Source organism: Oreochromis aureus, linkage group 9 (genome assembly GCF_013358895.1).
Source record: "Oreochromis aureus strain Israel breed Guangdong linkage group 9, ZZ_aureus, whole genome shotgun sequence".
In the NCBI taxonomy this organism is placed as follows: Eukaryota; Metazoa; Chordata; class Actinopteri; order Cichliformes; family Cichlidae; genus Oreochromis; species Oreochromis aureus.
This window is the reverse complement of record NC_052950.1, coordinates 32,533,263-32,552,770: the sequence shown is the minus strand read 5'-3', so window position 1 is coordinate 32,552,770 and position 19,508 is coordinate 32,533,263. Positions and strand designations below refer to the sequence as shown.

Below are 19,508 nucleotides of genomic sequence, written 5' to 3'. Positions count from 1 at the left end.
CAGCAAAAGTTACTGTCATTATGAATGAGAGGCTATTAAAACACAATCACCTGAGTTTATAAGAACAGACTTAAGCTTCATTATTTCTCGTTATATTTACATACCAAGGGAATTCAACTTAAATATATTTTTACTTTGCGTGCTGAATTAAAAAAAATAATAATTTGGATTTTATTGTGTTTTTGTCCAAGTTAGGTTTGTTTACCCTACAGAGTAAAAATATTTTTCCTTTCACAAAATAGTTAAAAAAAAGCAATAAATAAATCCATACATGCTTACATGAGCATGTAAATAAATACATAAATAAATAAATGAAATATTTAAACAAACAGCTGTTTTGTTAAACCACTGAAAAACTCAACGATTCATGAAAGAAAAAGTTGCTTCCACAGTAAAATATTTGACCACACTGCCACCTGCTGGACTGAAGATAAAATACACCTAATGAAACAGAATTAAAGTAGGTAAGAGAAAGAAAACTCAAAAAATAAAACAGCAACAACACATGGATAGAAAAAAAAGGTTAAATAATTTTACAAAACATGATGTAAATTTCATTTTCAAATTTTAAAAAATGGAAAAAGATCTTTCTATTTCAGTAAAATTTAATCGTTCTGTGTCATACCTCAAAGAACATAAAATATAGATTACTGTAAAATATTGCACATGACTACCAAATGAATACTGTTAACAGATCAGCTTTTATTTTCTATTTTGCTGTTGTTGTTTCTATTTTAGTCTTCTTTGCGTGAATTAATTCAAGCCCACTATAACCATAGTTTGAAGTCTTCATTTGACTAAAGCTAGTCAACAGTTACAATATTAACTCAGAGCTGCAGCTTTTAAGTGTAAGTCAGGGGCGATTCTAGGATCAGAGCTTTGGGGGTGCTGAGCATCCAGAGAGCTGCCCAGCCAGGCAAGATAAACTTTACACGTCACGATGAGACTTCTTCCCCGTCTCTGTCAGTCCCTGCATCCTTAAATGTCTCCAGTTGTCCCGAGTTCCCTCTGACTGTCTCCTTGGTGCATTTAAACCCCTGTTCCTCCCTGTCCTCGTCTCTGTTGTCCTCGTCTCCGTTATCAGTCATCATAATTTTACCATCTCCGTGCAAGTCTGCAAATTTCTTTCTTAAATCATATGATTCTTAAATTCAACAAGTCTCTCTGTGCCTGGGTCCTCGTCTCAAAACATGACATCACTGTTTTGTACATTTTAACACAATTTAATCCCCACAATTGAGAAAGAAAAACAAAACACTTTTTTTTGAAAAGTCTGTAACAAAACCATCAAATCTGATAAAGGTTATTTAAATGCTGCAAAAGAAGAATGGATTGGAATAAAAAAAAAAACCATATCCTAACCTTAATTACTGGGGGAAAATGATGAATGATGCTCATAGTGAGTAAGAAGTAAACTGAGTGCATTTGGACAGAGATTCACTTTTAATGTGTATGTATAATATAATACAGATACATAAAAAACACTCCCAAAACAGAATAAATTATTACAAATAAAAATCTTTACTGCAAATACTAATTTGACTAATTTAATAATACTAATTTTGTGTTGTAAGATTTATGAGTTTCATGCTTTCATAGTGGTACTTGGGAGAGCTTGACATTTTTATCACGTGGTACACACTGTAAAAAGTTTGAGAAACACTAATAAGTGTATGTGTGCTTTTGGAAAACATTTAAAGCTGCTGTACAGAATCTTTGAAACAAGCCAGCTTAAAACACTTTTAGAATATAAACAGAGCACTCTGCTTCTCTTTACAGCTCCTCACTCCACCAGGGCTGTTTGGCACTTTCTGATACTGTACCGCGGCAGTCATACAGACAACTGGACAGTCCAAAAGTTGGCCTACCTATTACTGGCTGAGGTTTTAGTAGAGTTGTGGCTGAACCACATAAAAATATATCATTAATTTTAATCTCCCCAATCAATTATTATTGTTATGTTGGAATGTTGTTAAAGAGGGTCAAAAATGTTTCAACCCAGTTTGTTTTGCAGATTCTGTGTAGCAGCTTTAATATAGGGAGAACACAACTTCCAGACTGTATGAGTAAAATCAGGTTTTTTCACTGTCAGTTTAACAGTTTCTGTTGTGCCTGTCACTGTTCCCTGTCTGTTTTCTTACCTGGTTCTTCCTGACCTTGTACTTTCTCCTCATGTTCCCCTCTTTCCTCTCTCCCTCTTTGGACTGACAATCATACACAAATAGATTGTATTCAATTAGATGAAAAATTACATTAATATGAAAAAATACTATTAAGATCACTAACAAAAAGTCCTCTCTCAGTCTACTTTCAACCAAAAGGCAAATAACCAAACCACATGTACATCTAATAAAAGATATGAATATTGAAACACTGATCCAACATTATTTTTGATTGATGGATCATTTGTTCTTACACTTTTACCTGAATGTGGCTCCTTTTTTTGAAAAAACTTCCTTATATTCATTATGAACCTGGCTGTCTCTCTGTACACAAACACACACACACACACACACACACACACACACACACAACAGGAGTTATAAGGTTAATGGGCATTCAGTCAGTTAGCTAGTTAGTATCCATTTCAAACAGGACAGTGGTAACAACAGCAGGCTACGGATAATTTTAAGTTTTAGATTTTAAATAGGCTGTATACATTTCAATGGGAGCGACAGGACGGTCAAATGTCGCTGATTTTACTACAGAGCAGGACGGATTGTAGGGTAGCAAACATCGTCGGAAAACACGTTTTCAACACTGCAGGTTACCTGGTGTAATGTTTTTCAGCTAAAAAGAAACATGTTATGACTCCTACCTAACTATATAAAGAGTAACTGAAGGTTAAATGCAGCTAATATGTCCTGTTTTAAGCCAGGCACTTACACCTCCGCGCCGCTGGGTCTGCTGCCGCTCTGGCAGCAACAGCGCTAGAGCCAGAGTAGGGGAGAGCAGTGTTGCCAACTCCTCAGTAAGGAAAAATCGCTATTGGTTGTCCTAAAAGTCGCTAGAAGTCGCTAAATGACGTCATCGCCTAATTTGCATAATTGGTCATGCTAATGTAATTGTAACCTACATTGTTGGAGAGAGAAATAACATCGTGGAAGAGACATAAAGTGAGTAAAAAACGTCCTAAATGCAGTTAGAATTTATTTAGAACTACAAATTAAATTTCTTTTAGTAATTATTGTTTTTAATGTCACAATTCCAACCCTGCTCCTTTATCCGGTTTGGACCGGCAAAAGTGACCCGAATTGGCACTTTGTGTGTGTGGAGTTACTTTGTGTGTGTGAGTGTGTGTTTATAAGTAGTTTTAAACCTTGTGATCCACAAAACAGCATAACAGTAAAAGAAGAACTGACTGCGTTACAGTCAGTGCGGGAGCAGCGGCTTCGCTCATGCGCGATTCATTTGCCGTTTGGAGGCATGGGTGTGAACGTCTCCTGCCCTGATAGCAGCTGGGGGAGGACTATCCTCCGCCCGTGAGTGCTTTGGCACGGGTGAGGTGCCCATGGCAGCACCCGCTGCTTGTTGAGAGTAAGAGTGATACGCGTTTTCACGTCAAAAAGTCGTCATAAATAAGTCTCCAATAACACCAGAAAAAGTCGCCAGATTTGTCGCTAGTCGCTTTTTAGAAAAAAAAAGTCGCTAAGGGGTCTGAAAACTCGCTAAATATAGCGACAAAGTCGCTAAGTTGGCAACACTGGGGGAGAGCCGAGCTGGAACAAACCATTTTGGGAGGGGGGGTGTTATCTATACTTTTGTTGTTAAAATGTTATGTCTCAACCAAGTACTGTATGGTTTTTATATTTTTAGCAGTGTGTCACACAGACAGCAAATATTGTCCAAAAAAAGTAAGAAATCTTTGGGGGTGCTTTGATTCATTTTTGGGGGTGCTGAAGCACCCCCAAAAATGGGCTAAAATCGCCCCTGGTGTAAGTTCAACGAATTTTCACTAAATATGAAGAGAAACTCATAAATTAAAAAAGTATAACCTGAATGCTCACGATTTTGTCTTATATTCTTCTGTATTTTTATTTCATGTGCTATTAATTCATATTTTACTCCATACCATTTATTTCAAGGTTTATAAATGATTCCTTGTTTCCTGTGATGGTGCTGGTGTAGCATTTGTATCTGCCTTCATCCTGAACATCCGCCCAAATCAGCTGGAGTGAAGCATTTCCTCTGGAGATCAGGTCGTTGAACAGTGAAGTCCTGCCTCTGAGATGCTTGTCCTGAAGCGCGGGCTGGTCTTGGTTGTGGTAGAATGAGTGGACACGAATGTTTCCTGCAGTTTCCTGCAGCCAGTGGATGACTATGTCAGTGTCACTTTGGAAAGTGCACGGTAAGATGCATTTTTCCGTAAATACACAGGATACTTCAGTATCTGAAACATCAGATAATGAAAAAACATAAAAGCTCAGTTTAGGAAAAGCAGCTCTGTAACCCACATTAGCTCCTGAGGCAACAAAACAAAGACACCAGCAAAAGTGTTTGTCATCACATCACATGACATAACAACTGCAAACTTTGTTAGCACCTGGTTACAACTCAGCTCAACACAAAGTAAACATGACACTATGCTCACTATGCTAGATCAGGAAAAATGAGTGGCATCTGAATGACATGGCGAGAAGCAAACAACATTTTTGCTCACACACACACACACACACACACACACACACACACACACACACACACACACGCACAGGGGCGGATCTAGAAGGGTGGCATGGGGTGGCAACTGCCACCCTAAAATGATCCCTTGCCACCCCAAGTGCCACCCCAGTTTTGCATATGACAGTGTTGTTTATTAAAATAAGATAGCATTAACAGTTTGAGCGTAGTTACAGTCAACAGTGAATATAAATGCTCAAACTGAATATATTGCATAGTGTTCCCCCCCTCCACCATTAACAAATGGTTCAGCCCATAGCAGGACCGGCTTTTTTCTTGTTTTCAGTAGCAGGAGATGCTTATGATTGTGCCAGAGCACATTTTGAACAACACCATGGGAATTTCGGATTTTACACATTTGGTTGGATGTTACACTCTGGAAATGGAAGGAAGGTGAGTGGTATTAACCCTCTGTGGTCCACACGCTGCACCTCCAAATCACATGACTGTTTTAAGCTGACAAAGCAACAAGCTGCAGCCACGCTGAGTCTCTATTTCAGCCATTATTGAAAGTTCGGAGTTCAAAGTTTTTAAATTTTAATTACAGGCCAGTAAATCCAGAGTTATGATAATATATATAAGCCATGCTTTTTACTAAATACTGTCGTCACGTTTTTGTGTGTGTGGGTTTTAAGCGTTTTCTAAGGACAGCGCGAAAACAGTAAAGAAAGAAAAAAAGCCACCTCTTTCCTATCGGTGGAAAAATGCACCATGTGGACTAATTAAAAAAAAAAGTCAACACGTGGGATTTGGTTGTTTAGGAAGAGGGGAGAGTTTTGGGAGTGACGGTAACGGCAGCGAGACAGAGCGAGCGAGTGAGTGAGAGAGAGAGAGAGAGAGAGAGTTTTTAGATGTGGGAGATTTGTGACGTTTAGTGTGGAGTGTATACTTAGTGTGTTGTGTTGTCTTGTGTAGTTGTTCTGTTGTGTAGTCATTTTGTTTTGTGTGTCAGTGAGGGCACTAATGAACACAAAGGCACATTTGCAATGTAAACACTGTCACTAAGTAGAAAACCAGCGGAGTGATACACCTGCTGTTGTCAGGCCTGCACGTTTGTCCCTGTGCTGTTCTCCTCTGTCTTTTGGTGGACAAACTTTTTTTTTACTGGCACACATCATTTGTGGGGCATCTTATTGCGACACCCGATTGTTCTCTCATTTTAGTTTTTTTTTTTAGCGGTTTTTTTTTACAGTAAAAAAACAAAACTACTAGGATTTTAAGTTCTTTGTGTGATTTCAGATCAGTAATACTAATGCTGTATGTCAGTAAAAAACAACTAAATTCAGTTGAGCTGAAAAACAAGGCAAGGGGGAAAAAATAAAATGAAACAATCTGAGGGTGAAATACAAACGTAAACTCAAAAGGAGTCAAAAATGGCCGGTTGTATTTCAGACCTCAGTGGGTTAATCCAACAAATCATGAAAAATTAGGTTTAAATTTTTGTTCATGACAGTGCAGATTACTGACATTTTGTGTAATTTAAGCTGTAACAATGTGATTGTTTTCTAACAAAAAACAGTGTGAAACTTAAGTTAGACTTGTGTTTGTAAATGAACCGCCCCATGTTGTGTAGCTTTCTGGATTTCATACTTATTGGGCTCCATATTTATTTATTATACAGGCTATACAGTACATAACATCAAAACTCACATGTTTTATGCAACTAAAGTGTGTAATTATGTGGGCTACAGACAATAATTAAGTTATAGACTATATTTATATGAAAAACGTGTATACTTACTGCATTTGAATCATTTTAACCATATGTAACCCCCTGCATATGTGTTTGGGGGAAAAAAAAGGCTTTGATTTTGCCACCCCATTTGATTTCTTTGCCACCCTCATGCCACCCTAAGAAAATTTCTCTAGATCCGCCCCTGTCTTTTGGATCCATAGGATCAATACAAATATACAAATTACTTCAGTAGTTCAGACAGAACCTAGTTTTACCTCTTTTCCTTTTGCAGTACAGCACCAGGCAGACTGACGATAGGATGCATATGAGTACTACCACCCCTGCAGTAATTGCTATAATAGTCATGTATGTATTTTCCAAATTAAAAAAAAGTTGTAGAAACAGTAACAAAGGGGGCCCAAGTTTGTCTATAAGTAGGCTCCAGTATTTGAGTAAATTACATTTCACCGTTTGTCAGCAGGACTAAGAAGAGAATCTTTATCTTCCTGCTTGTTGCTTTAAACTCCAGACCAGCAGGTGGAGCCAAATCAGCTCTGAACTGGTGGAACAACCTCCAATCAAACCAAAGTTGTTCACCTGGAGAATTCTTACTTGGAGGAGAACCGAGTTGGTAATGTCTGTTTATCTGCAGAGGTGAGAAAAGCTGTTTGTGCTCTTTGATTAAGGAGCCAAAAATTGTTAAAGCTTCTTCACAGAGTTTTTCTCAGTTTGTGCCCTGGCCTCCTCTAAAGGTGAGGAGAGCCTTTGTAGTTTTGTCATAGATAGTTATTTTTATACATTTGAAAACTTGCTGTGATTGTTGATTGTGGTTGTTTTTTTTTTTTCCTGGAGTAATCTGGAAAAGCAGCAGAAACCATCAGAACTAGGTATTATTATTGTGTGAGGGGTTTTTCTATTATTTGTTTCTAGTGATGGGTAGATGAGGCCTCATGAAGCGTTTCAGTACATTCCCCAAACTGTCTGTTTTGCTCCATACTGACACCTGCTGGACCTTAAATATCATTGCAGGCAACTTACTTGAGACTCACAACAGACATTGATTCAATGACCTAGTTATACTTGTACACTGTAAGGCAGTGGTTCCCAAAGTGTGGGGCCCGCCCCCTAGGGGGGGCGCAGAGCTATTGCAGGGGGGGCGCGGCATGAAAAGGGGAAAAAAACAAAAACAAAAACAACGCTTGGACACTGCTAGCACGAGGCCAGTGTTGCCAACTTAGCGACTTTGTCGCTATATTTAGCGAGTTTTCAGACCCCCTAGCGACTTTTTTTCTTAAAAAAGTCGCTAAAAAAAGACGTGAAAGCGCCAGACGCTTTTACTCTCAACAAGCAGCGGGTGCTGTAACACAGTCAGTTCTTCTTTACTCTTTTACTCTTATGCTGTTTTGTGGATCACAAGGTTTAAAACTACTTATAAACACACACACACAAAGTAACTCCACCAGAGTGCCTAATTCGGATCACTTTTGCCGGTCCAAGCCCGGGTAAAGGAGCAGGGTTGGAATTGTGACATTAAAAAAAACAATAATTGCTAAAAGAAATTTAATTTGTAGTTCTAAATAAACTCTAAATGCATTTAGGACGTTTTTACTCACTTTATGTCTCTTCCACGATGTTATTTCTCTCTCCAACAACATAGGTTACAATTATATTAGCATGACCAATTATGCAAATTAGGTGATGACGTCATTTAGCGACTTCTAGCGACTTTTAGGACAACCAATAGCGATTTTCCTTACTGAGGAGTTGGCAACACTGCACGAGGCGCCCACACAAACGCAAAGCAGGAGATGAAGCATCGCTGAATATGTTTCCAAACCAACTTCATTCTAAGCCAAAGACTAGAAAATATGGTGAAGCATATCTTCCCTTTGGTTTCACCTACACAAGTGCTGAGGTAGGTCTCCCTGCAGAATTAGTTTTCCCTGCATCGGGAGCAGCGCTGGGCTCTTCAAATCACGGACAAACAGTATCCCACAGTTGTTTATGTTTTTGAACCCATTTTGTAGAGGGTTTTTTGAAAATGTATTGACAGCAATGTTGAACATTATTACACAGGAAAAAAAACAACTACATGTAAAATAATTACACCGTGTGATGCCTCTGCCTTTCTAAATGCAGGGACAGTAATGGCCTGTATATGTAAGCCTGTAAAACCTGCAGATAGTCAGATTAACAGTAACAGTATTTTCTCTCTATCTGCCATTCTGCAATTCATCTCATGTAAACAATAACGTGGCGCACAGTGTGACGTGAAAAAGGCACATACCTTTGACGTTGCGTGACAAACTCTGTATTCCTTGTCCACACGTAAACGCAAAAAAAAGGAGTTTTAAAAAATCTCCGTTCTCGGTGATTCGATACGCCGTTTACATGTGCCCGAAACAGCTGCGCGTTCAAAAATACCCGTGTAGGTGCGGACGGAGCATAAAAGAGTTGGTAGTTTATTTTCTTACTACCTGTAATTTATTGCAGATTATTTGTATTTGCTTAATTGTTTAATAAATGTTTGAGGTGTGAAATAAACCGCAATGGAGCAAAATATGGGTGGTGTGGTTGAAGGATGTGTTTGTGCGTGTGCGTGCGTGTGCGTGCGCGCGTGCAGGCGCGGGGGTGGGGGGGGCGCGAACATTTTTCTTGTTAAACAAGGGGGGCCCAGCAAAAAAAGTTTGGGAACCACTGCTGTAAGGTATTGTATTTTCCATGGAATCATTTTATATCTTTTACGTTTCAAATATTGTAGACATCTTTAAAATATATTGTGAATGACACTAAGTGAAAATTAAAATGAAAGTATTGTGAATGTAATATTACCCATTTGACTCAGAGGTTATTATAAAATTCTATTCAGAAAAATAAGTTTATCCAATGTTTTTGCATTCAGTCTGTTGCATTTTTTTGACACCATTTCCCCAGCTTGGGAAAACTCACAGGCATAGATGAACCTGGGGTACACAAAAACTGTAAAGCCAGGTGGAAAAGGTTCAGATAAGATGTCTTCCTATTCCCCCAGTACCTTAAAGGATCCTCTGATCTTGGAATGTTTCTCTCCGACACTCTCCACAATACTAAGGGGTTGGCAGTCCTTTATAATAAAATTCAGGACTGCCTGGTCCAGAACAGTCTTCCTAGATGCTTGATTTCAAAATAATAAAACACATATTAATAAAAAAAAAAAATATGATAAAGCTGTTCAGTGTCTATATAGGCCGACCAGGGGCCCGTTCTTCGTACCTCGCTAAGTAAGTTAGCCGGATTTGATTGTTGACGATTTCGCGTGATCTTGGATCGTTCGGTTCTCCGAAGCTCATCAGGGACTTGCTGTCATAGCAACAGATCCGTAAGCGTAACCCTGCTCGGGAGCAGGTTTACTTTATGTAAACAGGATTAGATCGCGGCCACTCAGGTATGTCCGCTGCATTTACACCTAGCAACAGCGATATTTCTCCACTGTTTTTCCATAAATAAATATTATCAATGTAACTAAAGATAATGCAGCATTTGATTCTTTTATTGATTTCATACAGATACATACAGGTCATTTCCTAAAAAAAGGGAAATGTACTAGTAATCATTCTATTACATGTATTTGATTATTTCAGATGTAATTCATATTTTAGGGTAGTAATAGTAAATTACTTCGTGTAATCAAGATGAGAGACCACGGCTATAAAAGCGAAGGTGGATTTGGGAAGTCTGTCGCAGCCATGTCCTGTCCGTTTGTACGCGAGCAAGGAAGGTGCAAGATTGATAAGGAGAGTTTCCAGAATTCAGCGTATATTGCGGGATAGACAGGATCCTTCCTGTTCTTCCTCCTCCTTATATATATATATATATATATACATATATAAACAAACAAACAGATTATTTCAGGGTCTCTTTTCAAGAGACTAAAAGCAATATAAGTGATAAATATTACCATTCTGTAGAATATTCTTATATTTCACTTTTACTTGTCCCCATGTTCTAGTGGGTCCTGTTGTGGCTCTAATGTGAAAGAGGATATAATGGAATATGATATAATAAATTATTTACGAGTTTAATTTGTCAGCAACTTTCTGCCAGCCCTCTCTCCTTGCTTTTGCAGCCTTTGCAGTGTTCCCCTGCGTTTTAATTAAACTCTGAAACTCCTGAAATCCCTCAATCAAGAGTTCTTGCTCTGCTGCCGTGAAATACTGAGCGCGCTCCTTCGACATCTTCGCCGACCAATCACAGGGTTGCCGATCAATGTTTCTACTATCGATGCATAGCCCCTTTTAAGCCACCCAGTGATCTCGCATTACTTCATCCAGCTATACTAATTGTCAACAACAGGTGTGTTCGGAGAACCGGATTAGCGAGCTCAAAGTTAGCGCGATGATTTGATCTTGGATGTGTCATTTGATCTTGGATGTAGTAAGCGAGGTACGAAGAACAGACCCCTGTGTTCATTCTCGGTGTGTTTTCATGTTTGGCTCTGTAATGCCTAAACACTGAGGAGGTGCTTTTGTTTGTGTAAAAAAGCGCCGCAGAACAGGGGTCCGTTCTTCGTACCTCGCTTACTACATCCAAGATCAAATGACACATCCAAGATCAAATCATCGCGCTAACTTTGAGCTCGCTAATCCGGTTCTCCGAACACACCTGTTGTTGACGATTAGTATAGCTGGATGAAGAAATGCGAGATCTCTGGGTGGCTTAAAAGGGGCTACGCATCGATAGTAGAAACATTGATCGGCAAACCTTGATTGGTCGGGCGAAGATGTCGGCGAGCGCGCCTCAGTATTTCACGGCAGCAGAGCAAGAACTCTTGATTGAGGGATTTCAGGAGTTTCAGAGTTTAATTAAAACGCAGGGGAACACTGCAAAGGCTGCAAAAGCAAGGAGAGAGGGCTGGCAGAAAGTTGCTGACAAATTAAACTCGTAAATAATTTATTATATCATATTCCATTATATCCTCTTTCACATTAGAGCCACAACAGGACCCACTAGAACATGGGAACAAGTAAAAGTGAAATATAAGAATATTCTACAGAATGGTAATATTTATCACTTAGATTGCTTTTAGTCTCTTGAAAAGAGACCCTGAAATAATCTGTTTGTTTGTTTATAACAGCAACCAAGAAAAGGGCAGAGCAAATAAAGACAGGTGGTGGTCCTGCACCCCCTCGTGTGTGTGTGTGTGTGTACATATACATACATATATATAATGTACATATATAAGGAGGAGGAAGGACAGGAAGGATCCTGTCTATCCCATCTATCCCGCAATATACGCTGAATTCTGGAAACTCTCCTTATCAATCTTGCACCTTCCGCAATGGGTTGCTCGCGTACAAACGGACAGGACATGGCTGCGACAGACTTCCCAAATCCACCTTCGCTTTTATAGTCGTGGTCTCTCATCTTGATTACACGAAGTAATTTACTATTACTACTCTAAAATATGAATTACATCTGAAATAATCAAATACATGAAATAGAATGATTACTAGTACATTTCCCTTTTTTAAGGAAATGACCTGTATGTATCTGTATGAAATCAATAAAAGAATCAAATGCTGCATTATCTTTAGTTACATTGATAATATTTATTTATGGAAAAACAGTGGAGAAATATCGCTGTTGCTTTCAGATAAATGAAGCGGACATACCTGAGTGGCATGATCTAATCCTGTTTACATAAAGTAAGCCTGCTCCCAAGCAGGTTTACGCCACGGATCTGTTGCTATGACAGCAAGTCCCGGATGGGCTTCGGAGAACCGAATGATCCAAGATCACGCGAAATCGTCAACAATCAAATCCGGCTAACTTACTTAGCGAGGTACGAAGAACGGACCCCAGATGCGACATTTGACCTGCATAAAATGAAATAAATAATTTACACTTCAAGTCACATTGTTGTTTTTCCTATTCTGATAGATTACACTGAAACAAAGACAGACAAACTATTACCTTATTTGCAGTTAAAAGATCAAAATGATCCCACACAACAGAAACATTTCTTTTTCTTTCGGGCTCCATTTTGTTATGGAGAGATGTGTATTTTATTTTATTTTTTTTAATCTTTGCGAGAGTAATTTCGTGTTTTTTTTTTTGTGGCGACTCATTCCGTTGACAGATGCGGATGCGGTACTTTTTAAACACAGTTTGGCGCGTTGGCAATGAGCGATACAGCAGCTGTATCGCTCACGTGACTTTTTCTTAAAGCGACGCACGCACCGATACAGGCTTCGCTAGGTGAGCTTGATACATGTGTCGGTGCGTCAGTGTTGCAGGACCCATCACTATTTGTTTCAATTATTTGAATGTTTTAACCAAACTGTACTTAAGTGGTATTTCTGTGGTTGGGTTTAGAGTACGGTCTCAGAGCCTTTGTGACTTTTAGTTTGCTGAATGCTCTTGCAGCTTTTACTGAGACCTGATCTGTTGCTATTGTGATGAAAAATAAGTTGAACTTTGTACAGAAGTGATTCCTGCAGGGAGGGATCAGGATTCACAGGATTCAACCCTCAGGATGACCTTCTTTAAAGCCACCCCCAGACCCAAAAGCTTGGCTCTTGGGTTCAGATGGATTTGGACCTGCTGGACTGAGGGGCATTAATTACTATTCAGTTTAATTTTCAAATAATATTATCTGCCTCAACTGGTATTTTTGGATGCACAAAATGTATCTGCAGAGTTTAGTTGTAGCTCTGATGATTGTGTGTGCGTACCTTTAGCACACACAATCATCAGACAGTCAAATTTGCATGAAGCTCAGGGGTTTCAAACATAAATCATTACTCCAATCTGGCCCGCTGGTTGGTTAATCGGTGCTGGTAATTCCAATGTGTTTAATGTCACAGGTGATTGGTGATAGGAAGAGGAGACTTGAATGGATTCTTCACAAAAGGTAAAAAAAAATCTGTCTTTTGTTAATGTTGTTGTGTGTATCTGTTGAACATCTGTTGTTGTTAGACAGCTGTTTAAAATCTGTAACTTATTCAGTAAAAGCAAAAGAATATTTGTCAATTTAAAAAAGTCAAGCACAATGCACATCTTATTCACATTCTTCATAAACTGCATTAAAAATTACATTTAAAGGTGCAGCAAGTATTTCTTTTGTTGCAATTACATAACAGCAGAATGTTTTGCTCATTAATATGTGTATAATTTTAATCTTCCAACAAACTGATGCGTTCTCATAAACTTAGAATTGGGCACCGGTTTGTGGAAGCTACTATATTATCTTCCTTCTGTACTCTATATGACAATTAAATATTTTGTGATATTTTACATTTTATTTTACTCAGTCACCCCAGAGTAACTTCAAATGTTCTGGCTGGCGTTTATTTAGTGGGTGCACGCTGTCAGATCACTGTTTACTTCATAATGCCAGGTGTGGAGCATCCACTATTTACTGTGGATGAGGCAAAACTTTGAATGGATTTTAGTTAGAGGGAGTCAGTGAGGCTCACTCCTGTGACAGCTATGCTGAGGTGAGGGTCAGATGCCTAATCTGCAGAAAAATTAGAAATTGTAACAATATCTGGAATAAATAAGCATCTTTTCCTCTGCTGACAGATTGATTACACTTTCAGATTGTATGAGAGTTTGTTTCCTAAGTGTCTGAGTCCAGTATTGTTTGATTGAGTTCGAAGAAAGTTTAAGAAATGTTTGTAGAACTGGTTAACACTGGCCAGCTTGCAGCAACACTTAGGGAGTCGAGTTGTTGAGAATATTCTGTCCATATCACTGTCATATGTCAGAGGGGAGCTTCACTGACTATCAGACTCCTTTCACAAAGATTTACATCGTCCTCCAGAGTAAATACAGACAGACACCAGGTGATGTAAACCTCAGACTGACATGACAGCCTACACTCGCTACAGATAGAGATGTTTGTCCTGCAGTGGCTGTGATAGGTAGAACTATGAACTTAAATTAGGAGGGAAAACTGCAGTCTGCTGCTGACATGTAGCAGTGAGATTTTAAACTCTGTACTTTAAGTGACATTTTCATCAAACTTAAGATTAAATTATGTTTTTTTTAAATGAACCTTTTGACACAGGTAACCCACAGTGACTATTCCAAAAGTAAAGTGGGAGAAATTGAAATCGATAAACCTCATAAACATTTATTATTTGTGTCTGAGGGTGGCCGGTGGTGGTTACATCAAAAAGATCCTTGGGTTCAAATCCACTGGAATGAAGTCTGCGTGTTCTCCCCTTGTGTATATGGGTTCTGTCCGGGTACTCTGGCTTCCTTAAATGGAAATTGTAAACTGGCTGTAGGTGTGAATGGCTGTTTGTCTCTGTGTGTTAGCTCTGCAGTTGATTGGTGTACTGGACTGGTGTCCAGTGTGTACCTCTCATCTCAACCAGGGTCACCTGGGATAGGTTTCAGCCCATCTGCTACCCTGAATTAGATAAACAAAAGAAAATATGAATCGATGTACCTGAGCAGAGTCTTATATAGATGCTAGTAACTCTGCACAGTGTAGTTTTATAAGTCTGGTATCAAACTGCATTAACTTCATCCACATCATAGGTTACCCTTTTTCCTTTACTGCATCTCATCGGGTTGTTTCTCTGTCACTACAGGAACAAAGAAGCAACAACTGACAGAGACCTCAGCACTCTTCCGATGATGACCTCACGCAAGCAAAGAGAGAGAAATCATTCACTTGTGATCTTTGTGCAAAGAGCTTTATCACAAGGAGGCAGCTCGGAAGACACCAATGCTTCCACAATAAGAAAAGATGCTTCACTTGTGATGACTGTGGAAAGTCTTTTACTAAAAAGAGTTATTTGACAAGGCATAAGCTCATCCACACTGGGGTTAAACCATTCATCTGTGATGAGTGTGGAAAGTCTTTTACTCTGCAAAGTGACTTAAAATCACATCAACTCATCCATGCTGGAGTTAAACCATTCATCTGTGGTGAATGTGGAAAGTGTTTTACTGAGAAGAGTAATTTGAGAAGGTACAAGCTCATCCACACTGAGGTTAAACCATTCAGCTGTGACCAGTGTGGAAAGTCTTTTACTTCGCAAAGTGCCTTAAAATCACACCAACTCATCCACACTGGGGTTAAACCATTCATCTGTGGGGAGTGTGGGAAGTCTTTTACTTCGCAAAGTGCCTTAAAATCACACCAACTCATCCACACTGGGGTTAAACCATTCATCTGTGGGGAGTGTGGGAAGTCTTTTACTTCGCAAAGTGCCTTAAAATCACACCAACTCATCCACACTGGGGTTAAACCATTCATCTGTGATGAGTGTGGAAAGTCTTTTACTCAGCAAAGGGACTTAAAATCACACCAACTCATCCATGCTGGAATTAAACCATTCATGTGTGGTGAATGTGGGAAGTCCTTTACTCTGAAGGGTTACTTGAAACAACATCAGCTCATCCACAGTAAAGCAAAACCTTAAAGTCGTGACTAGAAATGCACCAGTTCTACGTTTGGTTGGTATATCAGTCTGATCCAAATGAGTCAACAAGTTGGATCAGATATCGCTGCAAATCTATTGCTGCTCACTGACTTCAGTTATGTTTTGTGTAACACTTGTTTAGAAGATTTTGCTGCAGTCACAGCACCATGAAGTGTTGCTACCAACTCAGTTACTATCGTTTCGCTTCAGGTGTTTCAGGTCAACTCGACGAACAAAATATGAGAACAAGGGACAGAGTTCCTGTATGCATTCATTAAAACATTTTGAAGCTTTCAAGCAGATTGAAACGGTACCTCTGTATTTTTACTTTGTTTGTTATTTTGTAAGTAAAAAGCAATACTTGGTAGATTAATACTGGTTCATGCAAATGTATTGAGCTATATTGTTTATTTCTTGTGCTTCTTGGGACTCTGTTTTGGTTGCTGGTCACATAGATGTGGTGAGCGTTGACTGTTTGTTGCTGGTAGATTTTTCTCTGGTGTTCATTTAACATAAAACTGTTAAATGAACACTGTCTGTTAATGTTACAAACTGCCAAATTAACACTATCATCTTTTTTTGTTAGCATAAGCTGCTAGTTGCTACATTAATGAGGTCCATGCCCCAGTTTTTTGAGGTGTTGCTGCCATTAGATTCAATTTTTTTCTTATAATTGTACATTTTTATCAGTTTTTCTTTTCAACATTTTATTATGTGTAAAACATGTCTTTAAGCTTTTAAATCATTGCATCCTGTTTGTAACTATCTTTGTGTCCATTTTTGTTTTTACATATTTACTCTTTAATCAGTAAATTGGACACAGTGAAAATGGGAGTCTGATTCCCCAAAATCCAAATAAAATTATTTTTGCAGTGTAAAGGTTGTGCAGTCCTGATCAAACTGAATTAATGTGTTAGTAAAGTGGGTTTAAAGCACAGAATTGAACTTCATCTTTAGCTGGTTGTTCAAAGTTCCTGCACTGCTTAAAAAAACAATTTGATTTTGATCATGTACGCTGGAGTTGAACGATTCAGCTGGGACCAGTGTGGAAGGTCTTTTGCTCAACAGTTCACCCCATTCAAATTCATTTATGTACAGCATAATACTCAGATTTTAGTGCTCTTATGGGACCATGATAATCAGCTCCATTAACACTTGTACTTGAACTGAATTCTGTCAGGTCAAGTCCACATGTAAGATGAAACACCATGAAGCCAAGTACACTGGGGTTAAGTGGCACCTCTGTGAGCCGCCTGGTCAACAGTGTTGGGGAGTAATGGAATACATGTACCAGCGTTACGTATTTAAAATACAAACTATGAGTAACTGTATTCCGTTACTGTTACCGTTTGAAAATGTGGTATTCAGAATACAGTTACGTTGTTGAAATAAAGGGATTACAAGGTGGCCTTTTCCTGTGATGGTCACGTTAGCCTATGCCCTCTCTATTTTTGGTAATTCCACGCTGGTGGAAACCCAAACAAAACACGCATTAAGAGGCCCTAATGCCTGTGTCTCAATGGTCGTGTCCAAATTCATGGGCTGCATCCTCCTGAGGCCGCATTTGTAGACCGATTACGTCACAGCGACGCTCGAAAGGCTGTCCAAATTGTGAGACTCCTCCGAATGCAGCCGACAAATGCGTCCTCCTTTTCCCCGAATTTGAAGGATGGGTCGGTGTGTCCTTCGTGGCCCACCATATCCCAGAATTCATAGCGCGCAGCAGCCAAACTCCAGTTTCCGGCAATGGCGGCCGCTACTAAGTTTTAATATTACTCTTATTAATCTTTCTGGGTCACAAAATAAACTTTTAACATATTTTCAGGCGAGAATGTAGCTGTGTAAACTTCAATATTTGCTCGGTTTATCAAGATATCGCATATTTGCAAAAGTGCTTCAACGTTTTCGGAGACGTCTGTTACCCACCAGCTTGATAGCTAGCCGAGAGCTCGTGGGTCACTGAAGCCGCCGAGAACGGCACAACTCCCGGCACATCATTTTCAGATCACCGCGGACTTTTGCTACTCTGGTTAAACGTAATATATAAGTCACTTAGATACACATTTTAGATAGCAATGAGCAGATGGCCGAGTTCATTAAACTCCACCGAGACAGCGGTGACGCTAATCAGAATGCTAGACCGTCCAATTTCACAGCCGTTTACTTCCGGCCTACCCAACCTTCTGAGGACCCGGCCCACGTAGACCGCGAAGGCCGGGTCCTCAGGAGGATGCAGCCCATGAATTTGGACACGACCAGTCTCACGCTCATGTCACCTCTACTTCCGACCTGCATAATGATGTGAAGAAATATTTTTAAAATTATTATTCAAAAAATGATTTAATATGAAGGCAATGGGCAGAGTGTTACAGGCATAGCCCTAAAGAATGTAGCCTTATTGGCAGTGTAGTCCGTGCTGCAGGGAGAATGGACCCGTTATGTGTCTGTGAGCGAGGGAGGGAGAAAAGGGCGTCGAATCGCATGCGAGTTGTCACCGAGCAGAAACGGGAGCTGGAAGCATGTAAATATAATAATAACCACTGCAGCCAAAAACTGACGAGCCCAGTTGTGAGTACGCTATTAAGACTCGACTGCACACTGTGTTCGTGTTTCCCTCTGAAACAATAAGTTCCATTGGAGCAGCCTTTCAGTGCCTCTCTCTGTCTCTTGCTAGCAAAGTCGACACAGACAACAAAGTACAGCTAGTTTTAAATAGTAATAAATCACAAAGCAATAGTACATGCATCTAAGTAATCGGAATACGTTACTCTCATTGAGTTATGTTACGGAATTAGTTACAAAATACATTTTGTGGCATGTATTTTGTAATCTGTAATGGAATACATTTTAAAAGTAACCTTCCCAACACTGATGGTCAATGATGTCACAGAAGTGTCATCATTGACCATATAGTGTATATGCTGGGACTGGAGAGGACCAGCACACCGGTGTTAACAGTGTGAAAAGAGCTGTGTGTAAAGACAGTGAGTTAATAAAGTTTTAATCCAAATATTAGTGTCACATGGAGAGCAAAGACCCTTGTTATTGTTTGATTACAGAATGAAACACAGAACATCTGAATAGACCCTCTTCTGGATACCACATCAAACTTCAAAACACTGAAATCCTCTTTATCCTAATCCTATTCATGCAATCATCGCTGGTGACTATAGGTGAGGATGGGAAATGTATCAACCAATCAGAAGACTGCATTGGCTTTGTGCAGCAACGCAGAGCCCAGATCACTGGAGATGCTCCATCAGTCCTCCTGTCAGTCACCTGCTTCACTCTTCCCTCATTCACGTTATTTTGAGAGAAAAATTTGGTCCAGCCATTTAATCTTTGTGTATTGTAGGGTCTACCTTACAATAAAAAGCACCTTGAGTTCTTGTTACTTGGCACTGTATAAATAAAATTGAATCTTGATCTTCAAGGCTTATCCGTATCAGTAGGCCTCAGCAGATGTGTTTATAGAGCTTGTGTTTATGATCACTTTGGACAATGTTGGACATAGCTGAAAAGTTAAGCACATATAGAATTGCCTTTTTAATGACTGAGGTGATGCAGATAGTTGCAAAATCTTTGGTACCCGTAGCAGTCTGTTGTTATAATTTTGTAGTCCCATAGAAATCTTTCCAGCATGCAGATAGCAATGTTCTAATCTTAGAAACCCAAACACAGATGTAAATAGATAAATAAACTCAATACAAAAATATTTTAAAAAGTCAAAAACC

At 39.3% G+C, this 19,508-nt stretch overlaps 1 long non-coding RNA gene across 1 annotated transcript; it reads left to right on the top strand.

Annotated features, from left to right (window-relative positions):
• Positions 1-5,057: 5,057 nt before the first annotated feature.
• LOC120441960 lies at positions 5,058-16,617 on the top strand. Its single transcript, XR_005614419.1, has 4 exons — positions 5,058-5,073; positions 6,885-7,107; positions 13,201-13,247; positions 14,938-16,617. It is a non-coding gene; the product is annotated as an uncharacterized LOC120441960 (long non-coding RNA).
• The last annotated feature ends 2,891 nt before the right edge of the window (positions 16,618-19,508 follow it).